The following is a 14,766-nucleotide window of genomic DNA, read 5'->3' as shown; positions in this document are numbered from 1 at the left end:
TTCAACCACGAGTTATGATCTGTTCTCCTAGTCTGCTGTTTGTTGTGTCAATTTCAAATCATCAAGACATTTTTTTTTGCCTTTATCATAGGGGAGAACTGATAGTGTTGCCCTATAAATGTTCCGGAGAAAGCAGTTTAGTCATGCAGTTGTAGAGGAACTACCCTCCAGGCGCCTTAACCCTCTCGTTCCCTGCGGAAAGCCCAATACTTGCAAAAATATTGTGCACATCAAACAGTTCAAGGTTTTATTGCAATGCTTCAGGATTGACAATATGTTTTTTTTCTCATCTTATTCTCTGCCAGTATACACAAATCATTTAGATCTGCCATCACTCGAACAACCATCATAAAACTGAAACATGGCGAACGCAAATCCAATCCAGCAACTTTAAGACACTGACCTTGTGACTTGTTGATACTCATTGCAAAACAAATTGACATAGGAAACTGAAGCCTTCTGAATTTAACTGGTAAATCATTACAAAATGGTATTCGGGGTAGAAATGCTGTGTCACCTTTAAAACGACCTGTGATTTATAATAGCTTCAAGCACGTTGGGCAACATCTATATACTTCAAACTCAGACTTTGTGTGTACCGTTTTCAGGGAGCTTTCTGGAGCGGGAACGTTTTCTTGCACGTTTTTGAGAGTTCTTACATGTTTTTGCACGTTCTGCAATAAACCTCCAGTTAAGGCCTCTTTATCCTCCCGCGGCCGACAGCGCCCGCATTGCATCACGTGACCGACGAATTGGCCCGCGCGGGCCCCTTTCCGTCGCTTGATGCGCACACGGCAAAAATTGTTGCTGCGCGTAGAATGCCGCGGAGATCGTCTCTCGTCATTGGTCCGTTTTAGTCACATGCTGTGATGATGTCATCAGCGTTCCTCCCTTTTCCACATAGCAACTTTTCCACAAACTCCACCCTGTGGCGTCCTAGCCAATACCAGCAAGTAGCGACCACCCAGGTTTGGAGGAGAACTGCAGTACACTTTCAAAACAGCGCGCGTGGGTTGCGCTCGAATATAAAGGCAAACCGCAGTGACGGCAGCGCAAGTGTAAAGAAGCCTTTATACTACATGTTTCGGCATGTTTTTACATGTCCGTGGTCGCATTTAATAGTACAAATTACCTGTCATGATATGTATTATTAGTTTGGTATTTAGAGAGGTGCAAAACGTGTCGGAGCGTGTGGGGGCGAGCGGGAGGGCGGTTCTTTGAAAAGGGACACACAAACTTTGAGGTTTAAGTATATAGATGTGGCTCACTACTTCAGCAAAAGCGAACAATTAGAGGTGTCCAAATTGCTCATCATTTTTTTTAATGATTGTCACAACATCCATTACGGGGAAATTGATTTATTTGTATAATGAACTGTTACATAACTCTTTTTAGGGCTGTAATAAAGTTGAAGCAATACAAAAAAATGTAAATAAATACTGTACTTGGAAAAATACAGAATGGCATTGTTGCTACACTGAAACACTTATTGTAAAGTAACAATTAAGTTGTTCTTTTAATGAGAAACATATCCCAATTTTACAAGGTTAAAATCATGTTTTTACACCAAAACCAAAGTTTTAAAAGTCAGAATTTTATAAGAATAAATTACAAGTAAAATAAAGTAAAACAATAACATACATGCAAAATTTGCCATTTTGAACTCAATCCGATGAGTTTTTCTTGCTATATATATTCTTGATGAGTCGTAGGCTGTTTCGTACTCCTCGAACGCTGGAAGCTGGATCCATTCCACACATCCACCATCCACACACAGATGTAATTTCGGAATATTCTGAATATAAGTAATGTTGCTTTTACTCCGTGACCATGATCGAAATGTCGCTCGCTACTTTTATTGATCAATTATTGCTTATTTATCAACTATTTTGTGCGCGAGACTACGACTTCGACTTCCGCTTTGGCCGCTGTTTACGTCAATCCAATTTACGCGCTAGTGACATTTCATTGTAGTTCACCAACGGAAACGACCAAACGACAGAAGAAGAAAGTCACATGACCTCAGACATCATCTTCCATTGGGCTTCCCGGACATAGGTATTAACACTAGATAAGCCAGCCCGACTGATTGTCGCGCCTGTGTGGCGGCCATGTTGGGAAGGTCGTCGTAACCATGAAGGCAACGGCGAGCTACTTTTTGTCTGGCACTGCGTGGCCAAACGTGGATATTTCAGCCCAGTTTTAACTTAAGAAAACACCTTGTGGTAAGTTGCAGATCTTTCTATTGTTGTTTTGTCAGTAGATATGGCAACATTAGCACTATCCCTGTGGTGTCGCACACGCCACACAATCACTAAGTCTGTTCAATAAACCGCTTGTTGATTAAGTCATTTTAGTAAATAAAGCAAATAACGTTTCTGTCGGGCCCAATGTACGTGTCGTTGGTATTTGGGCAGTTAAAAAAATTGAAATGGTGGCAAGTGTGTGTCGACTCCCATATATTATTTTTTAAATTTTTTTTGATGTTCATGCTCTGATTGAAAAATAAATAAATAATAAGTTACAAGTTACTCTTTTTTCATTGAGTACTTTCTTACTCTTACTCATGTAAATATTTGGATGACTACTTTTTACTTGAGCAATGTAACAGTTCTCTTACTTGAGTACAATATTTGGCTACCCTACCCACCTCTGGTGACGAGACAATGAGGAACACCTGGGCAAGACACAAGTGGCTGGAGGGAGCTGATTGGTTGACACAAGGTAGAGGGCTGACGAGAACAGGTGCAAACGATAAACAAACGAGCACACATGACATGAACATGTGATGGCAAGAATTCTATATATTATCGCATCAAAACACATTGTTGCTGTAACTGCATTAAGATGCTAGCACCCTTGTTCACTTGAAACGAGAGCAGTTTGGAAAAGTACTACAATGCACATTCCACAAGGCACAAACCCCCACACCTCTAGACACTGACCACATCTTTATAAGAAACAAGTCCTCACAAGGTCATGGAATGTGATACCACCTACTCAAGCTTTAATAAAAAGGGCACAGGGGAGGCAGACGTCAGAAGACTTCTCCATTTGCCGCAAAAGATAAGTACTGGCTCAGGTTGTGTTTGGTGTGTGTCCTGTCTCCTTTTGTTGCATGCTAAATTGAGAATATCTGTAGATTTACAGGATAACCCTAACAACATGTGACGGGAAAACTTGACCAAAGCATGAAAGAAACTAAATCTAATCAGAACCAAGTCAAGAAAAAACGCAGACCATGACATAAAGACCCATAGCAACTCTTGGCAAAGACTGCTCCGTCTGCAGTGGTTGCCCTTTAATAATTCTGTGTCTGATTTATACATAGCCATTGTTTGTGCTTGAGAGTTGTAATAGTTGGATTACTGCATAGCACAAAGCTATGACACTGAGGAAGAGAGGGGGAAACCCTCATTATTAGCTTTGCACTCCTGCCAGATTTCCTGATGACGCTAATAATGCTCGATGACATTTGGTAATAAAGTGAAGGCTGCTGTTTAAGCAGCGTAACGATGCACGCAAAGCCTTCTACTCTTGATCGCTTAGCGAGGGAATGAAGAAGCAAAGCTTTGAATTTCAATTGAGGCCACTCATTGGCGGCGTATTCGAGTTGTTGCTATTGTTGTTCATCTGCACACACTGTTTGCTTGTTTGCTCTCAGGCCTGTTTCCCAAAATTCTCCTCTCTGCTCATCTGCCGGAGACAGCTCAAAGACCCCCTGCTGGTGTCTTAGTAGAGCAGCTTTACTCGGCTGCCACGGCACACTGATTGTGTTGTTGCCGCGTGCTGCAAGTCACTAAAGTGCATCTTCTTCAGAGAAGAGCGGGGAGCCTTTCATTAGGAAATCAACAGCAGCAGCCTCAACAAAGATTCGCGTCTTTTCTTTCCCTCCAATTCACAGGCATGCAACACGACATATACAGTGTGTGAAGAAATCGACTCAAGGCAATTCGTGTTAGCGGGATACTTGTGTTGAGAAAAATCTATTGCACTTTTTCCCTCGCGAAAAAAAAGAAGAAATATTGTAAGGTGCAGTTTCAATGGGATTTGTTCACAGTTACATGTTTGTATTAACATTCAGTGCAAAACAAAAACAGTGACCCGATGGACTAGTGGTGAGCAAATCTGCCTCACAGTTCTGTGGTTGGGGGTTTGAATCTGGGCCCCGGCCTTACTGTGTGGAGTTTGCGTCTTCTCCCAGTGCTTGTGTAGGATCGTTTGTCTATATGCGCCCTGCAATTTGCAGGTGAGCAGTCCAGGGTGTACCCTGCCTCTCGTCCAGCTGGGATAGGCTCCGGTTCACACGCAACTCACATGCGACCCTAATGAGGTAAACCTGTATAAAGGTGGATGGATGGTTATCACAAAAACAATGTACGAAAAGCAAACTGTGCTAGAAACAAATTTTACTATAATGTGTCATCAAAGCAGCATATGTTGCCATTTTTTCTGAGAAACCACAGCTATGCTGTGTTGAGGGTTAGGACGTGCTGCATAATACATCCAATTAATTTATTGAAAGTATTTCAATTTTACTTCTCTGCATTTATTGAAATATCTTTCAGAATGCCTCACTAAATTCTTTAGCCTATGCAAGGCACCTATACAAAGCTTTAGGGTTTTTTAGTTATACATGTTTTTATTCGTAATTCTACTACGCATCATACGATTAAATTTTTCTAACGTGGGGCAGCACAGCGTGGTTCGCGGTTATCACGTGTGACTCACAGTTCTGGGGTTCGAGTCTCGAATTTTGGCACTGCCTACCTGTGTGGCGTTTGTTATTTTAAAACCCAATTTAGGGGGTGCCCCCGCTTCTTGCACAAAGTCAGCTGGGATAGCTCTTGAGAAAAGTGATGACAACATCCTGTGGTGACCTAATCCAATGTACCTAACTGAATGTTCTAAAAATGGTCCCAGCAGAAGCAAGGGGCTCCGTGCATACCACGATGGCTGACCTGATTTTGCTACAGTGGTCCTGCTAACGTGCCCGAGTGGGCTCTGATAGCGGCGCTGATCAAGGCTGCCGACGAAGGCTGATGTTTCTCTCGTTAGATGACTGCAGTGACCACCATGGCACGCCTTTGCCGCCGTCTTGAGCAGCATTCATTTTGCCACGAAGCAGGGGAGGCAACTGGACAAATATGAAGTGGGGGGCACATTTGAATTGAGCAATCTAGCAGGTTTTACTCACTCGAGGTAGACCTGTTTTTGTTTAGGGCAACCATGGCTCCGTTGAAGTCACTTTGCTTGTTAAAGGGGAACTAAACCCAAGATGTCAAAACTTCCTGTTATATTTTAAATGTACATATTGCCATGAGCTGTGTTTTTGTGGTTTAGATTATTTAGTTTTGTTTCATGTTAGGTCTTTCTTGTAACTCATGTTAATGTCTTGTCAGGCTCGTTAGGTTTTCGTTTCCACCTGTTCTCGTCGGCCCTCGACCTTGTGTCAGCCAATCAGCTCCCTCCAGCCCCTTGCGTCATGTCCAGCTGTTCCTCATTGTCTAGTCAGTTTGCTTGTAATTATTTCCCTGGTTTCATTCCATCCTGGTTGTATCGTTGTCATTTGCACTCTGTTACTGAAAGTCATGTTTGGTTTTATGCCAGGGTAAGTTTATGCCTTGTGTTTCTTTGTTACTTTGAAACTTGTTTTTGAGGGTTTTGTTAATTGAGTATTTATTTTTATTTTTCCCTGGGCCTTGTTTGCCTGTTTTGAGTCTTTGAAAATAAACCTTTTTTTGAGGTTTGTCCTGCTTTGGGGTCCACCTTGACACATACTCTCTCGATGCTGTTTCTCTCTATCTGATACAGTACTGCAAAAAAAATACATTTAAAACATTGCATCTACCCCCCCATAGGGTGGCCGCCATTTTTGTCATTTCAATTTTAAAAGTGTGCTAAGTCATGAGAATGTGACGTGTATCGGTCCTTCCTGCCTGCTTCATGTATTAACAAAAGCAGACAGAGTTGGTAAATATTCAGCAACGACAAGCTACACATCGGTCAGATCCACTTTAGCCAGCCTGATGATGTTTCATCATCAGGCTGGTGATGAAACATCATCAGGTGTGCTTCTCATAGGTTGATGATTGCATGAAACAGTGTTGCTATGGGAGGCAAATTTTATCCATCCATTTTCTATACCCCCCTCCTTGACCCGTCACCTTATAGTGGTGGAGGGGTTTGTGTATCCCAATGATCCTAGGAGCTAAGTTGTCTGGGGCTTTATCCCCCTGGCAGGTCCTAGGTGAGGGACCAGACAAAGCACGGCTCAAAGACCCCTTATGATGACGACAAACGATGGACTCAGTTTTCCCTTGCAGGTCAGCGGGGACCCCCTCTAGAGCCAGGCCTGGAGGTGGGGCTCGAAGGTGAGTGCCTGGTGGTCAGGCCTGCACCCATGGGGCCCGGCTGGACACAGCCCGAAAGGGTAACGTGGGCCCCCCTTCCCATGGGCTTCCCATGTTGTTTGTCCCTATGCACCAAACCGCATTTCAGAGTACCCACCCTTTTTGTAGTCCTTGGACGGGGTGAGGGAGAGCGCTCCCTCGGACTCCATCGTTCTTCTGGGGGACTTCAATGCTCACGTGGGCAATGACAGTGAGACCAGGAAGGGCGTGATTGGGAGGAACGCCCCCCCACCCCGTAATGAACCCGTGCGGTGTTCTGTTATTGGACTTCTGTGCTCATCACGGATTGTCCATAATGAACACCATGTTCAAGCATAAGGGTGTCCACACGTGCACTTGGCACCAGGTCACCCTAGGTTGCAGTTCGACGATCGACTTTGTGGTCGTGTCATCGGACTTGCGGCCGCATGTCTTGGACACTCAGGTGAAGAGAATGGCGGAGCTGTCAACTGATCACCACCTGGTGGTGAGTTGGCTCCGATGGTAGGGGAAGATGCTGGTCCGACGTGGCAGGCCCAAACGCATTGTGAGGGTCTACTGGGAACGTCTGGCAGAATCCCGAAACTCCCACCTCCGATAGAACTTTGCTCATGTTCCGGGGGAGGCGGGGACATCAAGTCTGAGTGGACCATGTTCCGCGCCTCCATTGCTGAGGCGGCCGACCGGAGCTGTGGCCGTAAGGTGGTTGCTGCCTGTCGTGGCGGCTATCCCCGAACCCGTTGGTGGACACAGGGATGCCGTTAAGCTGAAGAAGGAGTCCTATTGGGCCTTTTTGGCCTGTGGCACTCCTGACGCAGCTGATGGGTACCGGCTGGCTAAGTGGAATGCAGCTTTGGTTGTCGCTGAAGCAAAAACTCGGGTATGGGAGGAGTTCGGTGAGACCATGGAGAAAGACTTCCGGACGGCTTTGAGGAAATTATGGACCGGCGTTTCAGGAGGGGAAAGCAGTGCATCACCAACACTGTGTATAGTGGGGATGGGGCGCTGCTGACCTCGACTCGGGACGTTGTGAGCCGGTGGGGAGAATACTTCGAAGACCTCCTGAATTCCACCGACACGCCTTCCCATGAGGAAGCACAGTCTGGGTTCGCTGAGGCGGGCTCTCCTATCTCTGGAGTTGAGGTCACCGAGGTGGTTAAAAAGCTCCTCGGTGGCAAGGCCCCGGGGGTGGAGGAGATTCGCCCGGAGTTCCTAAAGGCTCTGGATGTTGTGGGGCTGTCCTGGTTGACACGCCTCTGCAACATCGCATTGGACATCGGGGACAGTGCCTCTGGATTGGCAGACTGGGGTGGTGGTCCCCGTTTTTAAGAAGGGGGACCGGAGGGTGTGTTCCAATTACAGGGTGATCACACTCATCAGCCTCACTGGTAAGGTTTATTCAGGGGTGTTGGAGAGGAGGGTCCGTTGGGAAGTTGAATCTCAGATTCAGGAGGAGGAGTGTGGTCTTCGTACTGGCCGTGGAACAGTGGACCAGCTCTACACCCTTGGCATGGGAGTTCACCCAACCAGTCTACATGTGTTTTGTGGACTTGTGGCTGGGATGAGAATCGGCACCTCCAAATCTGAGACCATGGTCCTCAGTTGGAAAAGGGTGGCGTGCCCTCTCCAGGTCGGGGATGAGATCCTGTCCCAAGTGAAGGAGTTCAAATATCTTGGGGTCTTGTTCACGAGTGAGGGAAGAATGGAACGGGAGATCGACAGGCAGATCAGTGGAGCGTCTGCAGTGATGCGGACGCTGTATCTAAGCCGGTCTAAGCCGGTCTAAACCGAAAGGTGACGCTCTCAATTTACCGGTCGATCTACGTTCCTACCATCACCTATGGCCACACAGCTCGTGACCGAAAGAACAAGATCCCGGATATAAGCGGCCGAAATGAGTTTCCTCCGCAGGGTGTCCGGGCTCTCCCTTAGAGATAGGGTGAGAAGTTCGGTCACCCGGAAGGATCTCAGAGTAGAGTCGCTGCTCCTCCACATCGAGAGAAGCCAGATGAGGTGGCTGGGGCATCTGATTCGGATGCCTCCCGGACGGCTCCCTGGTGAGGTGTTCCGGGCACGTCCCACCGGGAGAAGACCCCGGGGACGACCCAGGACAAGCTGGAGAGACTATGTCTTTCGGCTGGCCTGGGAACGCCTCGGGATCCCCCGGGAAGAGCTGGATGAAGTGGGTGGGGAGAGGGAAGTCTGGGTGTCCCTGCTAAAGCTACTGCCCCCGTGACCCGACCTCGCATAAGCGGTAGAAAATGGATGGATGACATTTTCTATACCGTTTATCCTCACTAGGGTTGCGGGCATGCTGGAACCTATCCCATGTATCTTCGGGTGAGAGGCGGGGTACACCCTGAAACGGTCGCCTGCCAATCACAGGGCACGTGTAAACAAAGAACCATTCACAGTCACATTCACACCTAGGGGCAATTTAGAGTCTTCAATAAACCTACAACGCATGTTTTTGGGATGTGGGAGGAAACCGGAGTGCCCAGAGAAAACCCACACAGGCATGGGGAGAACATGCAAACTCCACACAGGTGAGGCTGGATTTGAACTGCGAGAACCACTGTGTGAACCACTCGTCCACCAAAAACTACCTGATGGAAGCCTTGATAAATGTTGTTTTATGCAAATTGTGCAAAAAGGAGTTTTCATAACAGTGAAGCACTTCAACCCTCCGACGTGATCCAACTTTTCAACTGCCATGCAGAAACCATTTAAAGGCAATACTATTTCTCAAAAACTGTCCTAAAATGGCACTTTCACTAAAAACACACCTCAGGTGTATTTAAAGAGGGTGTTTCTGTTTTGAAGATTTTCACTTATTGCGGGGGTTATTTTACTATGGATGGTTTCTATAACTATGACGTAATAATGGTGGTATTAGCAAGTGGATTAAGTCAGGTCCCCACTGAAGGCCCAGGTTCCAAATGCACGGCCTGCCACTGCCCTGTTCTAGTTGTGAGCCAATCACAGGGCACCTATTGACAAACAAGCATTCATATTCACATTCACACCTATGACCAGCATAGGTGTTTTCGGAACATACGAGGAAACTGGATTACCCAGAGAAAACCCACGCAAGCATTTGGAGGACATGCAAACTTCACACAGGAAGGTCTGAGCTGTAATTCTAACCCAGGAGGTCTCTGCTGTGAGGCAGACAGGCTAACCACTTATCACCATGCTGCCGTTTTGAACTAATATTGTTGAACGATATTGCCGAGTGTCTCTGAAGAGACTGCTGGTCGCTGGTCTCAGACTGTTACGTTTCGGTTGGTGTGGGAGTTTTGACACCGACTTGTTCAAATGTACGACTGTGCTTTGTTGCAGCAGCATGCATTATGACCCCTCAAAGAGCGAAGTAAGATTAGGTTTGGGGAGAGACACACACTGTACCATATCATATCAGTAATGTATAGATTCATGCATAGATCATTTTAAAGCAGAGCACATCAAAGTTTCAGTGAGCTGCAGGCTACATTTTAAATGTTTTTTGAAGCCAAGTAGCAGAGCAGGCCTCCTACTTGGCCACCAATCTTGGCAGAGCTGATAAATAGAGTCTGTAATCATCGGGCTCAGTTGGACGTGTTCACTTCTGCACAGCCTCATCTCAAGTCATGAAAAACATGGACTTCTATGAAAAACGGACACTTGGAAGGAGTGAGATGCTGGACGAGGCATCATGGGAAAACATATTTTCGCCGGGAGACGTCACGGATGCGGCAGACTGTCGCCATTACTGTCGCATGATCAAATTATAGTTTGAACAGCAATTACAGGGCTTAAATAGAAACAAACTACGATGGTAGTTGGACTGGAGCAGAGCAGCAAGGGGACCTTGAAGAGTGTGTGGCGTGCTGCATGCTACCACTTAGGTTTATGTTCGGGGTCCATTGAGAAAAAGGCATACTTGTAAACGTGGAGATGAATGTGCAATTCAAAGGCCGTTTTATAAACATGCAAGATGATAATATATGATAATTAGTGCAGGGCGGTGCATTTGTTAGTAGGCCTGCAGAAACATTTATGTCGACCTGTGAGTGGGAATAATGGCAGCGTCCAGATTTTTTCAGTGTCCAATTTTTGGAGAAGTGCCTCTATTTTCGGCAAAGTGCCCCTCTGTGCGGAGGCCAAAATATTCATAGGAGTTGCCAAAAAAACAAAACAAGCAGATGTTGCTGTTGTTTTGGCTGTGCATACAGCAACATTAGCCCGATTTTATGGTCACAAGTAACTGTAAAACATGCATCTTGTTCTCCCTCTCTCTCTCTCTCTCACACACGCACACACTTTATCAATAAGTGTGTTCAGCAAACAGCTTCTTCATTCAGTCATTTTAGTGGATGAAGCAAATGTTTCTGTAAGGCCCTATGCATGCGTTGTTTTTTTTCCACTTAAAATTTTAAATGTTGGCAGGTGTGTGTGGACTCCCATTAAACATGAGTTTGAATGTCATCTGTTACTTCTGAACTCAGCCACATGCCAGTTACAGGAGGGAGTGTATCCTTGTGCAACCAGATTTATTTTTTATTTTATTCAACCAGGTAAAGAAGAGTAGAAGTAAAAAAGATATACAAAAATCAGCTGAGTTGTACAAATTTGAGGTAACATTAATAGTGGAAAAAGTATTTATCTTGGTCAGTATTCTTTTACAACACAAAAACCTGGCATATGAACAGGGGTGTGTATACTTTTTATATCCACTGCAGCTTTGTTCCTGTTTTTGTAATCTGCCTGGAGAGTCTACAGTATTGTGCTGTTTAAGAAGTGGAAACAGTATAAGTGTCATGGTTTTTATCAAAAGGTTTTTGGACTCGACCCAAAAGCAGACAGAGGCAGAGGAAGCAGTTGGGAATGGTTTATTTGGGATAAGTGCGATGTCAGGAATTCCAAGGCATGATGGTGGTCCACAGGAGCAGGGAGCGTGCGGAGGGCTGGGTGTGAGCAGGTGAGTGAACTTGGCAACCGGCCGGAGTGAGCGTTGTGGCAGGAAACACAGGAGGGCACTGAAGGAGGAGAAACAACAGGGAGTAAGTACAAGGACGGGAGTCAGCGAATCAATCTTACTGTCGAGGAGCAATTAGTAGACCGTTGTACCGCGTGGGAGCGAGAATACTCTGGCGTCGGATCCCTGGGTTATCCATCCATCCATCCATTTTCTGAGCCGCTTATCCTCACAAGGGTCGCGGGAGTGCTGGAGCCTATCCCAGCTATCAACAGGGAGGAGGCGGGGCACACCCTGAACTGGTTGCCAGCCAATCGCAGATCCCTGGGTCAGGAAAGCTTCAATACAGGCAGTGATGAGTGCTGATTGGGAAGAACTTCCCAATCAGCACTCATCACTAATTGAGGAGGTGGTAATTGCTGGGGAGAGAATGAAAGACAGGCACAATGTGCCACCCAAGCTCCAAAAGAGGAACTGCAGGGCACTTATCATGACAGTAACAACCCAACAGACACCTCCCAGGGTTCTCCCGGGTGAGCCGCATAAAAGTCCCTAATTAATGAGTTATCCAAAATCAGCTTGCGAGAGATCAAGGGACACTCCTCTGGACTATAAACCTTCCTGTCCGCCAAGAACTGAAACCCCCTACCCCGGGGCCCCACATCAAGGATGCGAGACACAGTGAAGGCCGGATGATTGTCGATTATTCAGGGGGGTGGAGGGGGTATGGCCGGGGGGCTAAGAGTACTGGTGGAGACAGGCTTGAGCAGAGATACATGAAATGTGGGATAGATCTTGAAAGATTGGGTAAGCTTCAACAGTACAGAGGGGGGATTGATGATTTTGGTGATCGGAAAAGGTCCAATGAAACGTGGCATTAGCTTACGTGATTCTGTTTGGAGGCGGCACGGTGGCCGACTGGCTAGAGCGTCAGTCTCACAGTTCTGAGGCGCCGGGTTCAATCCCCGGCCCCGCCTGTGTGGAGTTTGCATGTTCTCCCCGTGCCTGTGTGGGTTTTCTCCGGGCACTCCGGTTTCCTCCCATATCCCAAAAACATGCGTTAATTGGAGATTAACATGCGTTGGAGACTCTAAATTGCCCGTAGGTGTGGCTGTGAGTGCGAATGGTTGTTTGTTTGTATGTGCCCTGCGATTGGCTGACAACCAGTTCAGGGTGTACCCCGCCTCCTGCCCGATGACAGCTGGGATAGGCTCCTCGACCCTAGTGAGGAGAAGCGGCTCAGAAAACTCCTTCCAGACCTGGGAGGAGAACTGAGGACCTCGGTCCGAGACAATGTCTAGGGGGATACCGTGAAGTTTGAACACGTGATGGACTAGAAGGTGAGCGGTCTCGAAGGCAGAGGGTAACTTAGGAAGGAGTATGTAGTGGGCGCACTTGGAAAAACGATCTATTACGGTAAGAATGACAGCGTTGCCTTCAGAGGGGGGTAGGTTGGTGACAAAGTCCAAAGCAATGTGGGACCAGGGGTGGCTCGGGATGGGTTCAGTTCAGGGTGTACCCCGCTTCCTGCCCGATGATAGCTCAGATAGGCCCCTTGTGAGGATAAGCGGCTCAGAAAATAGATGGATATTTTATTCAATTGTTTTTTTTTGTTTTTGTTTTTTTTTGGTTCTTGCTCTGATTAAAAAAAAAATATATATATATATATCATTAATTTACTCACTGGTTTCAGTACTTGAGTAGTTTTTTCACTGAGTAATTTTTTACTCTTACTCAAGTAATTATTTGGAGAACTGCTTTTTACTTTTACTTGAGTCATATGATTCTAAAGTAACAGTAGTCTTACGTGAGTAAAGTATTTGGCCACTCTACCAACCTCTGTTCAGTATTTCTTTTTACTTCCCGTTGTCTACAGTAATTTTGAGTAAGAAGTGGCACACCCACCACAGTCGTATGGTAACAAAGCTAGACACAAGCCTCTTTCACGCAGAGATCCTGCAAAATTGAAACAGAATACGTCTACCTGTGCATTTTACACAGAATCCAGTGAAGTGGGATATTGCCGCAAGGATCAGATGCCATCCCATAATAGCCTGTGTCTGGTGTGATGTATGGGCTATTCCACCGAATCGGTGCATTTGCATCCCCAGGAAATACAATGTATAAATGTATAGTAAAATTAACTATAAAATGCATTTTTTTTTTTTAAATCAGGTGAAGTCTCCTACACATTGATCTGATTTTTTATTTAATAAATACAATTTAAAAGATTAATTTGAAGTACCTTAAACACTGGAGAATTAGTACTTTTTTCTTGTTCGTGCTTCCTAAACTTTTATTTATCATGAAATATTTTAAATCCTTTAGAAATATTATATTTTGTACATATTTGTGTTACTCCTTATCCCATCTATACTGCTTTATTTTCTTTGAAAGAAGAAACCAACAATGTCATTTAAATCCACACTTTAGTCATGTGTGGGTTTTCACTCCGTCCTGTCCTGCTACACACTGCAAGCTTAATCTGTGTAGCTAGCATAAGGCTTCTGCACAGTGCGGCATGTTTTCTGTGCGCTGAGTCAGAGGGAGTGGCAGCATTCATGCCGTTGTGAGGCACTCCTGAAGACTGCTGCTCACACAGAGACGCTGGGGAGGTTTGAGCATTTGTGAACTGAATTGTGATGGCTGCAGGGAACTCACACGGAGTCTCGGTGCACGTTTGTATTCATGAATGCAGCAAGCGGTAGCGGCCAGTGAATAACTGACGTCTTGCCCGGCTCGGTCAGTCTCTTCCCTCCGCTGGGATCGTTGGCATGACGTCAACACTGGGCTGCTGTGCCACGGAACTCCTATAGGAATACAGACAAGAACATTGCAGGTGTGTTCGTTTTCTGCTTGGCGCCATTGCAACCTCACGCATCGAATAAATGGCCTAGCTGCACACGATGTGAGTTTGAAAATGTCAACGATAATGTCTGTGTTGGTGTGCACGAGCATGCAGACCTACAAATGAGCACAGACAACGGAATATGTCAGTCAAACGGGTCATGAATCAGCCTTGACACAGGTTTAATTACCCCCAGAGAAGCCATTTTCGTGTTTGATGGTTTGCCAGCGTGGCGTGGCGGCACAATAAGGCCTTTTAAAGACAAGCTGATAACAAATGCCTACGCTGCTGATGAGAGTGCTGAACTATCAAGCGTAGCATGATGCATCCTCACTGCATCGATCCTTCACAAAAGATGTTACTCGAATTAGCCTTCTTGTTTCCGATGCTTGAACGTTCTTACATTTATTCATTGGCTCAGCATGTTTGGATCCAGGATTGGAATCAATGAACACAATCAGAATGAGCTCGTTCAAAAGAATTGTCTTCACTTTCCTAATTGTTTTTTTCTGCTTGAGTCCAACAATTATACAGTTCTTGAAATGACTGAGTCAGCCCCATTCTTAATT

Source organism: Phycodurus eques, chromosome 2, assembly GCF_024500275.1.
Source record: "Phycodurus eques isolate BA_2022a chromosome 2, UOR_Pequ_1.1, whole genome shotgun sequence".
Taxonomy (NCBI): domain Eukaryota; kingdom Metazoa; phylum Chordata; class Actinopteri; order Syngnathiformes; family Syngnathidae; genus Phycodurus; species Phycodurus eques.
Note: the sequence above shows the minus strand (reverse complement) of the source record.